Consider the following 19,681-nt stretch of genomic DNA (forward strand, 5'->3'; position numbering starts at 1 on the left):
ATATGTAGTAAATTTTAGAGTCAATTCTTCCTAAAATAAATTCATAAAAGAGATCATTATTTGAACTCAAGGAAATTGTTACGGTACTTTTTTTTTAGACTTATATAGATAGGGTTTTTATAATCCTCTAATAAATGGATTTTCAGATTCTGTTGTATTGGAGGGCAAGAAAAGCATTTTTCAGGTTTGGTTAAGTTTTATTGCATAATTAACTAAAGTTGTTGAAAATAAATATAATGATATTCATGTTGAAAAGTCACAGGTCAGTTGAAAATTAAATGGGTATTATCTGCAAAATCAAGATTAAAATGAGTAATTTTCATTGTTTTATTCTGTACACTTGCTTCACTGTCAGTAATGAGAACTTTGGGCACTCAGCCCCATTTGGAATGATTCATTTTTAAAATTCGAAACAGCTTTATTAATCGGTGCTCCCAATACTTTTCACTTAGGCCCATATTTCAAATATATTTTCCTCCTTGCTGACTTTCCTTTATATCATATAATCTTTTAAACTTAAGTAAAAGAAACTGCAGGCTTTTGTGCTCTTTAGATTCATTCTTGCGATCCTCAAAGGTTTGGAATTTATGGCTTCAGGTGTACTTTCAGAAAATGATACATGGATACTCAATCCCTAATAGATGCTTTCGTCCTGGTATCTCAGAAAATGCTCCAATCCAACGGCCTTATTATTAGGAAGTGACTTATGGATGCAGTGGCAGGAAGCCAAGTCATTCAAATTCACCTTCTATAGCATCTTATTTTCCAGAAAGGAAACAGGTTCTTCAGGTAAGGGGAGATCCTGGGAAAGGCAACACCAGGCTGGGACAAAGGGTTATTTGTACATAAAACCTCCATGAGAAGAGAGTAAACTTTCAGAGCATTAGGAACAATGCTTAGAGGCAGGCTCATTTCGTGGGGTGGGGATTGAGTGAATAAGGGCACTCAGTATTATGGCAGTTTAGCTACTGCTGCCATTCTCTGCAAGCACACACTGCTTGAATCAAGCTACTGAGCAGCAAGCCACAGGAGAATATTTCAGGGTACCAGACAACTTCCAACCAGGTTTCTAGTGATCTAAGAATTTGGCAGCAGGAATGACAAGTTTATGTTTCAGATTTATCATCTACAACTCCTATTAGAAGTAGATGTACTTTAATAGTACTGGAAATGGTACTATGAAAGCATGAACTTTGAAAAATTAAATGTTGCTTACTAATAAATATTTTTCTTGGTTTCATTTAAAACTTGCTTCATTTTCACTAACCATGATAGAAGAAATTTAATAAACAAATAGTGACAACTGGTATTACTAGGAAATCAACCTTGATTATTGAAAATCAATTCAACACATATTATGGCACTAACTTCTGTAATTAAAAAATATCTGAAACAGTTAAGTAATTGAGTATTTCTGAGTCTGAAACAAATGTCTTCTCTTAACCATGAAAAACTTAAGGAGTTTACTATAATCATAGCAATGAGTTTATTTCCAACAATGTTTATTAATTCAACCATCTCAAAACATAAAACAGTGCAATCTTCAGATATTGAACATAATTACAATTATACCTATCTACAATGGAATATATGTAAATGAATATACATCATAGTCTATATACTATGTACTATGTACTATATGCTATCTAAAGAAACTCCTTTGACTTATAAAGAAACTTGGTCATGCAAAGAACATTCCCTTATTTATTAATTTATAAATTTGTGTCTTCACACATTGAATATGCTTCAAGTTGAGCATTTATGAAGAAATGTTAAGAGATGAATATTTCATATAAATACTATTCTCTTACTATGGACTTCCATAACGTGAAGATCTTCATACAGAAGTATTGCTACTCTCATTTTTAGTAACATATGCACTCAGAAGTGTCTGAGTTATTTTTCCTGTGGTAAATATGGGTTTTTGCCCCTGTACCACACTATCTCACTGAGTATATCTTTACAACAGGGTAGCATTTAAAGCCATGGAATAGAACAAAATGCCTGGTCTTTCTAGGAATTAAAACCATCAATCTAGCCTTATAACTCTAACATTGCAGTTAAATTAATCAGCATTTGACCTTTAGCTTCAATCATATTAGGAAACAACACGATATATTTTTAGCAGATCTTAAAAGACCATTCATATCACAAAGCAGCCTAAAGGTGCAACCTACTGTATTTTCTATACTGAACTAATATGCATTTCATCAATATCAAAGAGAAGGCAGACCCCAATACTAATATGTAAGAGCTGAAGTCAGGCTATTGAAGCTGAGGCCCATGCAAGATGTGGGTAATTTCTGCATCAGCTGGAGAATGGTATTCGAAGGTTGGCACAAGGCTCAGCTTGTTGCTAACACTGCTTGCTCACTGGTTTGCTACAATCTTGGTTATATTGTGGGGTGTGACATGCCAAATTAACAGCAAGGAGCATCTTGGGAGAAGCGAGGAGAGTAAGAACAAAACAGGTTTGACCATTTTGTCTGGAGCCAGCATTTAACCACCATCCACTTTTTCACCCATAATGAATTTCTTTACCTTTATAAATAAGAAGGTTTTATTTTATCTATGGTGCATTAGGCCTCTGGAGACTGCCTAATTCTGCCCAACTGATGGCTGGGATAGAATTATGCTGTTAAATTCAAAAGTGCCAATCAGAGCTATGCACTCTAAACAAGATGGATGAAGTTCCTTCAATGTACCTTCAGTGGTAAAATTAAAACGTGAGATAAAAACTGATACGCTAACCTCCAACACTTCTGTCCCATGTCTAGGTTTACCCTACAAAAGTTTTCAGAGCCAGGCAATAGCTAGTAAAGAGTAAGACAGGAATGGGGACATTTCAAGGGCTTCCAGCATGGTGAAAGGGGTCACCAGACAGGCAATATACCCCTCAAGGGGTGCCAGCATGTCAAGATGCCGACTGAGGTTCAGATGTCCTTCCTTGGATGCTGTCACACTATAAGCTCCTCAGGGCTTCAATGCTCCTCTGATTAGATGGAAAACCATGAACAGACTTAATTTGCCTTACGTTGCCTCAGAAAACCTTTATGCTTACCCAAAATTGAAAGGAATAAATCTTGGCTTGTAATAGGAAACTTAAATTCAGTAAAGGCAAAATAAATACTTTTTTGTAAACATTCGTATATCTTATTTTTATGGCCTGAGAATTTGTACCCATCCTATTTTCTTTATTCCATTGCATATATCTGTGGATTAAAATACTCCCTAGTGACCACAGTGACATACATTATTAATGTCTATATTGCAGGGCTAGAGCCATAGTTCCCTACTGAAATGGAGTTGGGTGTGTAGGTGGGGAGAGATGAGACCCTGCATTATCATAATCATTGAAACTATGCTAATTTGTCTAAAATGCTCACTATCCTGGAGAATACTGACACCATGGAGGTTAGAGTATAAGTAGGATATGAAGCATCCCAGAGCATTTCTGTTCTAACCCTATGAAACTTACTAACTTTAAAAATATTGTTTTGTGGAAGAGTTCTCAGTTATTGTAGTCCGATAACTATACATAATTTGCTCCCTTGAAAATGTCAATTTTGTGTCCCCAATAGTATACTGAATAGTATTAGTGAACTGTCTTCAGAAAGAAGACAAAATGAGGCTTGGGGTTTTACTAAATCAATTGCAACCAGTCACTTCTGAAAACAGTATTATCATTTACTTGCTCAGCTTTGACAGCTACTTATATAGCTCTCATTAGTTTTCAGAAAATTTTACTATACAATTAATTTTCTGCTACTTATACTGCAAATGAATTGTCACTATGATAGTTTATCAATGCTTTAAACTAAATATGGATTCTGAGTTAAATGTCTAACTCCTATTCATAATGGTAGGTGTTTGTTTATAGGTCTTCTGACATTTCGTTCTTCTTTCTGCGATGGCTGGATTACTTGGAGCTCCAGAGAAGGGGAGAGTGTGGTGTCTGTTAAGGTAGAGAGAAGGGCTTACTTTAGAAAGGGCTCTGTAATTAGCCGAGAATAAATGTCTTTTGGCGAAAGGAAGCAAGTTGACCATAGCAAAAATTTAGGTGAGAGTTTAAAAAGAATTGCAATTGTAAGGGAATCTTGGCCACAATAAAAGGAAACATTTCCAAGGATTAATAGAAGTTACCTTATTAGAGTAAACCAGGGCAGAAAGGAACAGCGCAGTGAATGGAGAGAACACTGCCTGCTCTGTGAGTTAGAAAAGAGCATGGGCCATGGATTCACCAAAAAGAGAACAGACACACTGATGACTAGATTGAAGGCAGAAGACGATGGAGTTGCTAAAGTTGGGTTCTAATGATTTAACAAATAGAGAAAGAAACAGAGAAATTTTGGTTACCATGCTGTTGTTACTTGTAATACTGAGATTGTTGTTTCTCTTGTTTCGGTTTTATACTTTGTAACAAAATTCAGAGATCATATCCCTCCTTGCAAGTGTTTCACATATAGAACGTCAAAGGAGGCCCTTTCCAAAAATCACAATCCCATTTGAACCTGTGATGTATCCTTTCCCAAGGATAAAGATTCTGTCCTGCTATTTTTAGTTGACAGTTCAGTCAGCAGTAACCATAAAATGTGTTCAGGTATGTCTTTTATAAGATACTGAGCATGTTGATACTATAGTTTTTCAGATTTACTTCTCTCTATCATGCATTAGTATACACATATTGTAGCCACTTGTTTTTCCAGCCTGTAAAATTGTATGCCAAATAATTGGATACCCACTTAAAATAGAAACTTACATCTGTCCACATATGTTGTTCCTACAGGAAGCCACTTTGGCTCCAGATTTAAAGACACTGATTAATGTGAGAAGGCTTGCCTGCTTTTCTGAGCATTAGTCCTTTAATTCTGTGTACACACAAAATGGACTGTAATCTCTACAGCTGTCATGTTGATGCTGTTCTTGAGCTATACATTTTACAGACTCGAAAACACTCCATAGCTCAAACATGAACAACAGCTTTCCTCAAAACCGAGAGAGTAATAGGAGATTATTGTGTCAAAATGGGAGCAAATCCCCACTTCACAGTGGATGAAATTCACAGGGGGGCTTGGTTACCATATGGTTCCCACAGCTGAGGCTGAATGAATCTCTTTCAGACACAGGTATGAGAATCATCCATAATTCTCAAATACCCCCACAATGGAGTTAAACAAGGCCAAAGAGAACTAGGGAAAACAAGCTCTAACTGGTTTTACATGCCTAGGGCTTAAATATATAACAGAAACTTTGATTTAATCAAGAGCGGTTTCTCCAAAATATATGCTCACCATCTACCATTCTTCATCAGAATGGAAGGAACTTATGAATTTCATTTCACTGTAGCATGGGTGTTTGCCAAGACATATGAACACAGGCATCAGTTAAAGAAAAAAGATCTCCAGTACAAAATATATCTTCAGGGGTGTAATCCACATTAGGGTGGGTTTATAGGCTATGGCATCCATGTTTTGGGTTGACCACATGAACAGACATTTTGATTTAAATAACATTATAAAATTCTGTTTAAAACTTAAATTATCTAGCCCTATTCCCTAAAATAAAATGCCCTTCTGGAAAAGATATAACCAAATCAAGCAAATACTTCTCACAAAAATCCTCTGATTCAGCTTCATTTTAAAATGTAGAGTCTCAAAGCCTTGCTGATGCATACCGCGTCTCTCCCACCCTTTATCAGTTCTTTCTTGCTGCTGCCATCTGTTTGCCTTGCTTTTTCCAGCACAATGCCATCCCTCCAGGCTGTTCACTGGCACTCAAAGCCTCCCTTTAATTCTTTATAGCCCATTCCAAGAATGTTCCGGGTATTTTCCAATTCTTCTTCCAAAAGAATTTCTTCAATACCAGCCCCTGTATATTTTGGGCATTCGTCCTCCTCAGTTATCATCCGTCAACTACATACATGTAAGTTTGCTTTCAGGTCTTTTTTTTTTAACATATTCATTTTGTGTTACAATCATGGTTCCCTAAATCCTTATAATTCCAGGCTGTAAATATTTAAGTAAAATATCCACATGAGTCCTATGATGAAGAGGTAGCTAATTGAAATATTTCAGGAAAAACCACATTTCTTTTTTCTTAAGTTTTAATACATAAAATCTGCTAATAGTTATATTGATCAAATCATATAATCAATATCCTGGTATAAAATATTAGTTATAGAACTATATAGCATGACTTAGTAAAATAAAAGACAAGGAAATGGAACTCAAAGTTTGAAGTCTGTGGAATTAATGAGAAGACAAAAAAGTAAGGTAAATGGTCATATTTGAATCTGTTATAGTATCTTTCAAACTATATCACTACCCTTCTAAATTATAATCTCATTTTAATTAGTTCCCAATGATCCAATCTAATCACTTTCAAGTCAAAGACTCAGCTTTTTAGGATGCAGACTGTATCATTGCTGTGGCTATGTGTACTTGACCTCCTGCCTGTTAACAGAGAGACTCAATTAATTATTTGCTGTTTTGAATGGCTATTTCGTTTCACCTCCACCTTTGTTTAAGTGTTAAAAGGCTCAATTGCTTTATCACTTTAACCTTAAGCTTTGCAGAATGCACACAGAATTTCCTAACTGCCAACTAATAAACCATCTTGGTCCACAGAGCTAATTTTCAGGACCAGAGCTCCTAGGTGTCTTATGCTGTGGTCAGCTAAAATAACATATCATCTTCCAAGAGAGGCTCTTTGATTCTGAATGGCAGCTTTGGTCCTAAGCTGTTTCCTTGACATGGGTCGAGAGACCCACTAGCACTGCTAGTACAACTAGAACTGGGTTGTACTGTCGCAGTCAGAGTGAAATACTTGTTTCTTTAGAAATCTTATGGACCAGAAAAGTAGAATGCTTACAGGATAAAAGGAAGGTATGCACATTACTAGTGCACTGGCTTTTAAGTATTTACCTGTATACTTCGAGTCAGATTATGAGTACAATAGACTCATACTTAAATCCTGAAACACTAAATAAGAACAGGTGAAAAACTTCAAAGTAAATGTAAAAAGTAACTTCTACAATGTCTAGGTATAGTAGAACTGATACTGTTGAAGGACTAAATGTGAAAAACTAACCACAAAGCCAAAAAGAGAGTCTAGAGTTCATCAAGAGTCTTACATCTCTTGAATTCCTTTAGCTCTGACACTCTGTACCTATTTACTTATATATGTTTACATAATTTACTTCCTATTTGCTTATCTATATCTATATTATTCTTGTCTTCACAAATGGACCAAAATATAACATGAAAGGAATGACTTGTCTTAACCTTCTCATTATATTCAGTACCTAATTGGTAAGTGCACTAAAAAAAGTAATACGTATTTGATAATGATGATCACAAGAAATATGACAATATACTGCTATATTATATTATATCATATTGCTATGATAGGTACCAATATATTGATAAATCAATTTGGATATTCATGAAACAATGACTAGTAATCAGTCATGAAAATGACAACTGAGACTTCATCTGTAGACAGTGGTTCTGCAATTTTAAATGTAAAGTCTGGGATTGGACCCTGGGAATCTGGAATCTGCATTACAAGAAGTTAGGTTATTCTAATGCAAGTGGTCTTTGTCCACTTTTTTTTTTTTTTTTTTTTTTTTTTTTTTTTAAAGAGAGAGGGAGGAAGGGAAGGAAAGACAGAGAGAAGGAAGGAAGGATAGAAGGAAGGAAAGGAAACATCTTTAAACGTTTTCTTGTTTTATTGTATTTTGTTTGTTTGTTTGTTTTTTACATGGGCTGGGGCCGGGAATCGAACCGAGGTCCTCCGGCATGGCAGGCAAGCACTTTGCCCGCTGAGCCACCGCGGCCCACCCTTTGTCCACTTTTGATAAGTAAAACTGGGAACCCTCACATGAAGATTCCATGAAATCCAGCATATTGAATAACTCCCCATAAGTTCAATGATGATATAAGCCATATTGATTTCCAAGATGAATGAGACAAATAATACTTGCTTCAGCATTAAAAAAAATGGATAAGATTTCTTTAAAGATACACAATTCTAATCTAGTAGGAAAAAAAATTCTGTAGGAAAAACAGCAACATTCTTATAACTCCATATATAATTTCAACCTGTAATTGAATCTGCAACTAGCATAATTCAACTACAAAAAAGAGCGATATCCCATTTTCCAGGGATTTTTTAGAATATAAAATCTTCATTCAACAGAGTTCCTACTTGGAATGATGGAAATATTTTGGTAATGGATGTTGATGGTAGAATAACATTGTAAATGCAATTAACAGCACTGGAATATGTATATGAAAAGGATTAAAAGAGGAAATGTTAGATTGTATATATGCTAACAGAATAAAAGTTTTTTTTCAAAAAAGACCTGGAACTACATTACACAGTATAAGTTAAATGATAAATTAAAATTATAAAAATGTGCTATCATCAACTGTAATAAATGTTCTACAAATGCAAGGTATTGGTGGTGGGGTGTATATATGGGGAATCCTGTATTTTACACACGATTGTTCTGTAAACCCACAACTTCTCTAAAAAAAACAAACTAAAAACCTCACTAAGAGTTGGCACAAGATAGAGCAACTTTGATGTAAAAAGATGAATATGGGACTTAGATACAGAAAAATTTACTTCTTACAGTCATTAATTCATCCAGCAAATCTTTGCTGAATGACAATCAGGTCCCCAGGATTGTTTTACTACACACTTTATTACAAATCTATGTGCACATGGTACTTTCAGGGTTCACACCCGAATGCTAGCTGTATCACTCTGAACAAGCCATTCAGCTTTCTTAGCTCGTGTTTTTTCATGAGTATGAAGGAATGATGACTACTGACTGCCAATTCCCAAATGTTGCTGTAGAGGTCAAATGATCTACTGAACCTAAGCTCTGGAGCACCTGTTTTGCACAGAATGAGCCTCAAAATGAGATATGTTATAATGGAGAGCTTCTTGGGTCCAATTCCTACTTTAAGTAGGAAAGAAGCTACAATTAATGAAACTAAAACCACAAATTAAACATCTCACTATAAAAATCACTATAAAAAACACAAATAGTGTTCTGTGAGGTCTGTGATGTGACCTATCACATCCAAATAGCAATTCTATCATCAAGTAAAATGCTTGACTCTATTTCCAAATAAATGCTAACTGTTTTTTTTTTTAATCTCTTTGTGATATTGTAATGGGATGAATATATTTTGTATATGAAAAGTACATGTCTTTTTAGGGTCCAGAGGGCGGAATGTGCTAGTTTGAAAGTGTTGTGTACCCCAGAAAAGCCATGTCCTTTAATCCTGATTCAATATGGTATGGTGTATAACCCTTGATTACATTGTTTCCATGGAGATGACCCACTCACCTGTGGGTCTGGCCTTTTGGTTAAATGGAGATGTGAATTTGCCCATTCAAGGTGGGTCTTGATTAGTTTACTGGAGTCATTTAAAAAGGGAAACATTTTGGAAAAAAACACAGTTGCTTCAAAGCTGACAGATGTGCAGACATTTGGAAATGTTTGGAGCACTGACAGAGAGCAGACATGTCTAAAGACATGGACATTAGGAGATACAGAGCCCAGCAGATGTCATCATGTGCCTTCCCATGAGATGCTAAGCAAACCAGAATCTAGAGGTGTGTTTTGGAGGAGCTAAGTGAAGGCCCACAGATGCTTAGAGAAGAAACCACTGGCATCAGAAGCTGGAAGCAACAGAACTTGGAACAAGGACCAGCAGATGCCAGCCATGTACTTTCCTATATGACAGACATTGGCCTTTCTTGAGCCAAGGTATCTTTTTCTGGATGCCTTAGTTCGGACATTTTTATGGCCTGAGAACTATAAACTTGTTACTTAATAAATTCCCTTTTTAAAAGCCATTCCATTTCTAGCATGTTACATTCCGGCAGCATTTAGCAAACTAAAACACTCCCCTTTCTCCTTCCCACCTTTCTTTTCTTTTCCTTTCCTTTCCTCTTTTTTTCATTACTTTTTAGGGTTTTCTTGATTAGACTTTTTTAATCCAAGAAGGTACATGCAGTTTAAGCCATTTTTAGACCTAATAATTTGTTGACATCTTTGCATCATGAGCTATTAAATATGTAACTAAATGCATTCTTACTGGGCAATTCAGTTTAATCAATGAATTTTGCATGAAAAGGAAAGGGAGGGCAGGCCACCATGGCTCAGCAGGCAGAGTTCTCGCCTGCCATGCCGGACACCTGGATTTGATTTCTGGTACCTGACCATGCAAAAAAAAAAAAAAAAGGGAATCCAGTTGTTCTGTCTCTTGTATATTTTAATTCATGATTTCTCACTTAAAAACTAGGTAACAAAGTACAAAACAGTAATATCTTATTAAAACTGCCCAGGAAATACAATAAATAGTTCATAGAACATCCTTGAATGTAAGCACAAATGGAGAAGTTAAAGGCCCAAGAGACCTTCAGAATAGGCTATTAGAAAGTCAACAAATGACAGGCATTTAGTCGCTCTTTAGTCTCATATTCAATGTGAGGTTTTAATGTTTATTTCTAGGATAATGAATTATGCCATTTAATATATTTTCTAGGTTTTTATTCTGAGTACCTTAAAAACTTTGACTTAATTCTGATATTTTTTAAAAGAGTGAAATGATGTCACATATTTTACAGTATGAAATGTATACTATAGATAAATAATTACTTTCTAAAGAGCACATATTAGTTTGTTAGAACTGAGAAAAGGACTATATGTGTGAGATTTTCCATCTAGTATTCAGAACAATACATTATAATTTCTTATGGAGACCATCATTAGTTGCAATAGGGTTTCAATAAAAAAAAGTCATTACAAAGAAATGTATAAGTAATAACAAAGAGAAATTTTGGAAATTATTAATGATGACAGTCTAAAATTTTTTTCATTCTTTCTAAAAGACTTTATTTAAAATAAATTTTGATATGAGAGATAAACAGATCAAACTATTAATTGCTTAACTGAATAAATCTTACTTAAAATAAGATTATTATCTACCCTAATCTTTCCCTAATCCTATGTGAGAAAGAAGACAGTTTTAATCCCAGTTTGGATAGCACTGATTAATACAAAGTCACTGTATTAACCCTCCAGTTAATTTTCTGACACTTTGATCTCCAATATTCTTTGATAAATCTTTTCAGGGTGTGTATCAAAAACACAAAGCCCTCTTTAAAAAAAAAAGAAAATATTCACAGTTTTGTTAAATCCAAAATGTTTTGTTTTAAAATTTGTGTGACTTTAAAAAAATAATGTGATATATAAATACAATTTTAAAAGATAATTCCTAATAGAAATTTATACTAATTAATGAACAGGGCCACAGAAGTAATTAAGGGGTTTAAATGCCAATAGTCAATATTCCTATCAGAGGGAAAAATTCGCTGGACCAAATAGCTGATCCAGTAAGATGTTCTTCTTGCCCTTCATGTGATTTTATACAACTTTTCCATAATATATGTACAGTGTGAATTGCCAAATGAACCCACACATTATGTACAAATTCCACTGGGAGAGAATGTTCTGTGCTCTCTATCACTACATATTATATGCATTCATTCCCAGTATGTTTGTTTTCTTGCTATTTATTTTTTTATTTTCTCTAAAAATCACCCTTGATACCATTATCCAGAAATAACTCATAGTAACATTTCGGTATCTTTTTTCATTTTTCTAACTCTATATATACATTTAAAATATATAAACACATATACATATGTATTTTTTGCAAACTGCCTTTTTAAAAAATTAATGATCATGAGAAGTTTTTTAAATTCTTAATTCCCAAAAGAATGACAACTTCCAGGTAGGACTAACACAAATTAAAAGTGAAGGATTTGTTATTATCTGGTTAATTACATCAATGCTAATGGTCAATGAGAAACTAACCCAAATTAGGGCTTTGAGAGAATTGAATTATTGAGTTTGGCAGCAGTCACACTGTTAAAATTATGTGGTTAATTAACAATTCTTGCCTACAGTTAGGTCTATATTTGGCAAGTCAAACCAATTGGCCATGTTCTATACAGCATTTAGGAAAACAGTGCTAAATTTTCTAGCATGGCTGGCCCTGACAAAATAAACAATTATAGCTACACTATTAGGGCATGACAAATTGTTTAAAATAAAATTTGAGGGTTGTCTTAAGTGGTTAACACTAACTTACTACTTAAAGAAAAAAAAACCTAGTATTTCTAATTTAAATAGATTGAAGCATGTCATGATGTTTGGGTAGTAGAAAGACTCTTTTATAAGATTGTGAAGTCTGAAAAATGTATCATCAGAACACTAATTCAATTACATTTCTATGACTGAGTGCTGTATTTACGAGGAAAAATGTCCGTTCCTTCTACTTCAATCTTGCTAAGTAGAAACCTTTTCTAGTCATTCGCGCTCTTGCAATGGGAGTGGAACCTCTTTCCCTGCATCTGGTCCTCTTCCACTTTTCCGGCTGCCTTCCTCATATTTGCTCCATGGAGACAGCCACTACACAAAGACAACACCTGCCACTTTCTCAGCCTGGAGACTTGAGACAACTGTAGTCAGTGTTTGGAATAATAATTTCCTTCTCTTAACCTTCGTTCTCCTATTTCTTGGAAAAAGGAATGAGAAGCTAAATATAGAGAGATTAATTTAAAAACTGAGAGCAGGACATTTAAGGTGAAATATACATCATGAGATCTTTTCAAAGACCATTTTTTTAATGTTCTAGTAAGGGTTTGTTATGTAGTAACAGTGCCTATTTATTAGCATCTGCATCTGATTTCAGGTTCTACTAGAAAAGTTAAAGCAACCCAGCAATTTGCCCTGTGTATTTCTCATGGCTTCAAAAATAATACAGATACATTTGAGCTACCATCATCCAAGAGCTAGACCCTGCTGTGCCATCTGAGGCAAAGATATAATACTGACTCAGGTCAGATATCTAAGTACTCACCTCCATGAAGAAGCCATTGACTCATTACTCCCTATTTAGTGTAATGTTTTGACCCTGGCTAGACCACTAGTTACTCAAAGTCAAGTCACTTTAGTTGAGTCTTTACTGCATAAGTGCTCATATTAGGAGAGGAAGATATACAGAACATCAAAATTTGCACCTCGGTGGGCAGTCTCAGTAGAGAATCCTGGGTCTGAATAGGCATGAAGAATGGTCTCTGATGCCTACTATTCTCTGATCCCTAGAGGTGGTCCTACTAGGTCAGAAATGAAGCAAATTGTCTGGGCATCATGAAGGAGCCGTCACAACGGGGTCCATGAACTGCCTAAAAAGATTCCACTGTGACTGTACAAATATATTTTGTGAGAACTAATGTATATTTGAAAAGATAAGAGCAATGCATACCAATCACACATTTATTTTTTTCTTATAACAAGTTTTCCTTTATTATCATATATTAAGTAATACAGTGTCACCTTTATCAGGTAAATAAAGGTCTTTTATAGGTAGGAGCTTTTCAATTCTAAGTCTCTTGAACAAATGTTGGGTTGCAAATTTCCTTTACATCACAAAATTCTTTCATTCAATTTGAAAAAACATTATAGAATTATTAACCATGACCCCTCAATCCCCAATGCTAGTCTGAAACTGTTATGCACACCAGAAAAGCCATGTTCTTTTCTTAATCCAATCTTGTGGGGACAGACCTATTGTTCTGGGTGGAAACGTTTGATTCACTTGTTCCAATGAAGACTGACCCACTCAAATGTGGGTATGACCTTTTGAATAGATTATCTCCACAGAGATGTGACACACTCAAATCAAGGGTGTGACCTTTTGATTCAATGGAGATGTGATTCCAACCACTCAAGCTGGGGCTTATTTAGTTTACTGGAGTCCTTTAAAAGGTGAAATATTTTGGAGTTGCTCCAGAACTGATATAGATGCATACACAGCTGCAGATGCAAACATTTGGAGATGCTTGAGATGCCAATGGGGAAAACGTAGACACAGATGTCAGGAAATACAGAAGCCCCAGAAGATACCAGGAACTGAGAGAACCAACAGAAGCTTGACAGAAGACAAAGCCATCTGCCTTTTCATGAGATGCCAAACTAAGAGATGAAATCCAAGATGCTAAGCCAAGAGATGAAACCTGGAGTTTTTCCCCAGAGCAGCTAAGTCAGGACCAATAGGCACTTAGAGATTAAGTCACTGAAATGAGAAGCTAAAGGCAATGGAACCAGGAGTAAGAACAGTATTGGCCTTTCTTCAGAGTCAAGGTATCTTTCTCTGGATGCCTTAGTTTGGACATTTTTAAGGCCTCAGAACTATAAACTTGTAACTTAAGAAATCCCCTTTATAAAAGCCATTCCATTTCTGGGATATGGCATTCTGGTAGCATTAGCAAACTAAAACACCATCAAACAGAAAACCACAGATTAAATGCCATTAACTATAATCTCAAAACTGATCCTAGCGCTCAATTTGCGCCTTTTTAAAAATTATACTGATCATCATTAAACATTATACATGTATAAATTTTTATTCTATTTATTTGTGCAATTATCAACAAATAATCCCTTCTTGAAACAAAAACATCCAATAAATTCAACATAATTTTTATAACAATATATAAATAAATTGAGGGGTTCTGCCAATAAACAGAAAATATTGGCAGTTATTCTATATGGAGAAAAAATAACTAATTGTTGAAAGAAAGTAGAGTAATCAAATTTATTGACCCCAAACTTGAAGGAAGCCAAAAAGCCTAATTGCCAAGGTCATATATATACAATCAAAACAAAAGTTTTTTTTACCTTTTTTTGTTAATTAAAAAAAATTAACAAACAAAATATTTAAATATCATTCCATTCTACATATACAATCAGTAATTCTTAATATCATCACATAGTTGCATATTCATCATTTCTTAGTACATTTGCATCGATTTAAAAAAATAAATAAAAAGACAACAGAAAAAGAAATAAAATGATAATAGAGGAAAAAAAAAACTATACGTACCATACCCCATACCCCTCGCTTTCATTTACCACTATTTCAAACTGAATTTATTTAACATTTGTTCCCCCTATTATTTATTTTTATTCCATATATTCTACTCTTCTGTTGATACAGTAGCTAAAAGGAGCATCAGACATAAGGTTTTCACATTCAGAGTCTCACTGTGAAAGCTTTATCATTGTTCAATCATCATCAAGAAACATGGCTACTGGAACACAGCACTACATTTTCAGGCAATTTCCTCCAACCTCTCCACTACATCTTGAACAACAAGGTGATATCTACTTAATGCGTAAGAATAACCTCCAGGATAACCTCTCGACTCTGTTTGGAATCTCTCAGCCATTGACACTTTGTCTCATTTTACTCTTCCCCCTTTTGGTTGAGAAGTTTCTCTCAATCCCTTGATGTTAATTCTCAGCTCATTCTAGGGTTTTCTCAGTCCTTTGACGCTGAGTCTCAGCTCATTCCAGGATCTTTGTCCCATGTTGCCAGGAAGGTCTACACCCCTGGGAGTCATGTCCCACACAGAGAGAGGGAGGGTGGTGAGACTGCTCATGATACTGGTTGGAGAGAGAGGCCACATCTGAGCAACAAAAGAGGCTCTCTTGGGGGTGACTCTTAGGCCTAAATTTTAAGTAGACTTGACCTATCCTTTGTGGGGTTAAGTTTCATGTGAACAAACCCCAAGACTGGGGGCTCAGCCTATAGCATTGGTTGTCCACACTGCTTGTGAGAATATCAAGAATTCAACTTGGGGAAGTTGAATTTCTCCCCACTCTCACCATTCCCCAAAGGGGGCTTGTAAATACTTTTCCAGTCACTGCTCAAATCATTCTGGGATTCATCGGGAGATCACTCCGGACAAACCAACAAAATCTCATGTGTTACCTGAGATTCCAAGTACTTATGACATTCAATCAAACTATCTACATGAGTTATATTGGGAAATGCTCTAGTCAAAATCTAAATTTTGTAACAAATAAACGTGTTTTGCTTTAGTCTCACACATAAGGTGACATTTTAAAGTATTAATTATCATCTATTTTCAGCACCCTGCAGTAATGACATTCCTTTGTTTTTCCTCATGCCAAAACATTTGTAAAATTTGTACATTGTACATTTCACTATTTACACTCTAGGCATTCCTAGATTATACCATCTCGATCTTCAACATCTATCTTTCTTTCTGATTTCATTTATGCCCCCAGCCCTCCTCCCTCTATCATTCTCACATGCAGCTTCATTCAGTGTTTTAACATAATTACATTACAGCTAGGTAGTACTGTGTTGTCCATTTCTGAGTTTTTGTATCCAGTCCTGTTGCACAGTCTGTATCCCTTCAGTTCCAATTACCCACTAGCTTACCCTATTTGAATGTCCTGATGGTCTCCGTTACCAATGACATATTCCAAGTTTATTCACTAATGTCGGTTCATATCAGTGAGACCATACAGTATTTGTCCTTTAGTTTTTGGCTAGACTCACTCAGCATAATGTTCTCTAGGTCCATCCATGTTGTTACATACTTCATAAGCTTATTCTGTCTAAGAACTGCATAATATTCCATCATATGTATATACCACAGTTTGTTTAGCCACTCATCTGTTGATGGACATTTTGGCTGTTTCCATCTCTTTGCAATTGTAAATAATGCTGCTATAAACATTGGTGTGCAAATGTCCGTTTGTGTCTTTGCCCTTATGTTCTCTGAGTAGATACCTAGCAATGGTATTGCTGGGTCATACGACAATTCTATATTCAGCTGTTTGAGGAACCGCCAAACTGCCTTCCACAGTGGTTGCACCATTTGGCATTTCCACCAACAGTGGATAAGTGTGCCTCTTTCTCCACATCCTCTCCAGCACTTGTCATTTTCTGTTTTGTTGATAATGGCCATTCTGGTGGGTGTGAGATGATATCTCATTGTGGTTTTGATTTGCATTTCTCTAATGGCCAGGGACGTTGAACATCTCTTCATGTGCCTTTTGATCATTTGTATTTCCTCTTCTGAGAGCTGTCTGTTCAAGCCTTTTTCCCATTTTGTAATTGGATTGGCTGTCTTTTTGTTGTTGAGTTGAACAATCTCTTTATAAATTCTGGATACTAGACCTTTATCTGATATGTCATTTCCAAGTATTGTCTCCCATTGGTAGGCTGTCTTTTAACTTTCTTGATGAAGTTCTTTGATGCACAAAAGTGTTTAATTTTGAGGAGCTCCCATTTATTTATTTATTTCTTCAGTGCTCTTGCTTTAGGTGTAAGGTCCATAAAACCGCCTCCAATTATAAGATACATAAGATATCTCCCTACATTTTCCTTTAACTGTTTTATGGTCTTAGACCTAATGTTTATATCTTTGATCCATTTTGAGTTAACTTTTGTATAGGGTGTGAGATACGGGTCCTCTTTCATTCTTTTGCATATAGATATCCAGTTCTCTAGGCAATATTTATTGAAGAGACGTCTGTCCCAAATGAGTTGGCTTGACTGCCTTATCAAAGATCAAATGTCCATAGATGAGAGGCTCTATATCTGAGCACTCTATTCTATTCCATTGGTCAATATATCTATTTTTATGCCAGTACCATGCTGTGTTGACCACTGTGGCTCCATAATATGCCTTAAAGCCAGGCAGTGTGAGACCTCCAGCTTCTTTTTTTTTCCTCAAGATACTTTTAGCAATTCGGGGCACCCTGCCCTTCCAGATAAATTTGCTTATTGGTTTTTCTATTTCTGAAAAATAAGTTGTTGGGATTTTGATTGGTATTGCGTTGAATCTGTAAATCAATTTAGGTAGAATTGACATCTTAACTATATTTAGTCTTCCAATCCATGAACATGGTATGTCCTTGCATCTATTTAGGTCTTCCGTGATTTCTTTTAACAGTTTTTTGTAGTTTTCTTTGTCTAGGTCTTTTGTCTCTTTAGTTAAATTTATTCCTAAGTATTTTATTCTTTTAGTTGCAATTGTAAATGGAATTCGTTTCTTGATTTTCCCCTCAGCTGGTTCATTGCTAGTGTATAGAAACACTACAGATTTTTGAATGTTGATCTTGTAACCTGCCATTTTGCTGTACTCGTTCATTAGCTCTAGTAGTTTTGCTGTGGATTTTTCAGGGTTTTCGATGTATAGTATCATATCATCTGCAAACAGTGAGAGTTTTACTTCTTCCTTTCCAATTTTGATGTCTTGTATTTCTTTTACTTGTCTAATTGCTCTGGCTAGAACCACCAACACAATGTTGAATAATAGTGGTGATAATGGACATCCTTGTCTTGTTCCTGATCTTAGGGGGAAAGTTTTCAATTTTTCCCCATTGAGGATGATGTTAGCTGTGGGTTTTTCATATATTCCCTTTATCATTTTAAGGAAGTTCCCTTGTATTTCTATCCTTTGAAATGTTTTCAGCAAGAAAGGATGTTGAATCTTGTCAAATGCCTTCTCTGCATCAATTGAGATGATCATGTGATTTTTCTGCTTTGATTTGTTGATATGGTGTATTATATTAATTGATTTTCTTATGTTGAACCATCCTTGCATACCTGGGATGAATTCTACTTGGTCATGATGTATAATTCTTTTAATGTGTTGCTGGATTCGATTTGCTAGAATTTTGTTGAGGACTTTTGCATCCATATTCATTAGAGAGATTGGTCTGTAGTTTTCTTTTTTTGTAATATCTTTGCCTGGTTTTGGTATGAGGGTAATGTTGGCTTCATAGAATGAATTAGGGAGCTTTCCCTCCACTTCAATTTTTTTGACGAGTTTGAGCAGGGTTGGTACTAATTCTTTCTGGAATGTTTGGTAGAATTCACACGTGAAGCCATCTGGTCCTGGACTTTTTTGGGGGGAAGCTTTTGAATGACTGATTCAATTTCTTTACTTGTGATTGGTTTGTTGAGGTCATCTATTTCTTCTTGAGTCAAAGTTGGTTGTTCATGCCTTTCTAGGAACTTGTCCATTTCATCTAAATTGTTGTATTTATTAGCATAAAGTTGTTCATAGTATCCTGTTATTAACTCCTTTATTTCTGTGAGGTCAGTGGTTATGTCTCCTCTTCCATTTCTGATCTTATTTATTTGTGTCCTCTCTCTTCTTCTTTTTGTCAATCTTGCTAACGGCCCATCTTATTGATTTTCTCATAGAACCAACTTCTGGTCTTATTGATTTTCTCTATTGTTTTCATGTTCTCAATTTCATTTATTTCTGCTCTAATCTTTGTTATTTCTTTCCTTTTACTTGCTTTGGGGTTAGTTTGCTGTTCTTTCTCCAGTTCTTCCAAGTGGACAGTTAATTCCCGAATTTTTGCCCTTTCTTCTTTTCTGATATAGGCATTTAGGGCAATAAATTTCCCTCTTAGCACTGCTTTTGCTGTGTCCCATAAGTTTTGATATGCTTCTTTTCATTTTTTTCGCCTCAAGATAATTACTGATTTCTCTTGTAATTTCTTCCTTGACCCACTGGTTGTTTAAGAGTGTGTTGTTGAGCCTCCACGTATTTGTGAATTTTCTGGCACTCTGCCTATTATTGATTTCCAACTTCATTCCTTTATGATCTGAGAAAGTGCTGTGCATGATTTCAATCTTTTTAAATTTGTTGAGACTTGCTTTGTGACCCAGCATATGGTCTATCTTTGAGAATGATCCATGAGCACTTGAGAAAAAGGTGTATCCTGCTGTTGTGGGGTGTAATGTCCTATAAA

General features: G+C 35.4%; 1 protein-coding gene across 16 annotated transcripts in view; it reads right to left on the reverse strand.

The window, feature by feature from the left end:
• IMMP2L (inner mitochondrial membrane peptidase subunit 2) overlaps positions 1 to 19,681 on the reverse strand; it is a 980,891-nt gene that overhangs the window by 321,386 nt on the left and 639,824 nt on the right. The gene's annotated exons all lie outside the window — the stretch shown is intronic.

Source organism: Tamandua tetradactyla, chromosome 1 (genome assembly GCF_023851605.1).
Source record: "Tamandua tetradactyla isolate mTamTet1 chromosome 1, mTamTet1.pri, whole genome shotgun sequence".
NCBI lineage: Eukaryota > Metazoa > Chordata > Mammalia > Pilosa > Myrmecophagidae > Tamandua > Tamandua tetradactyla.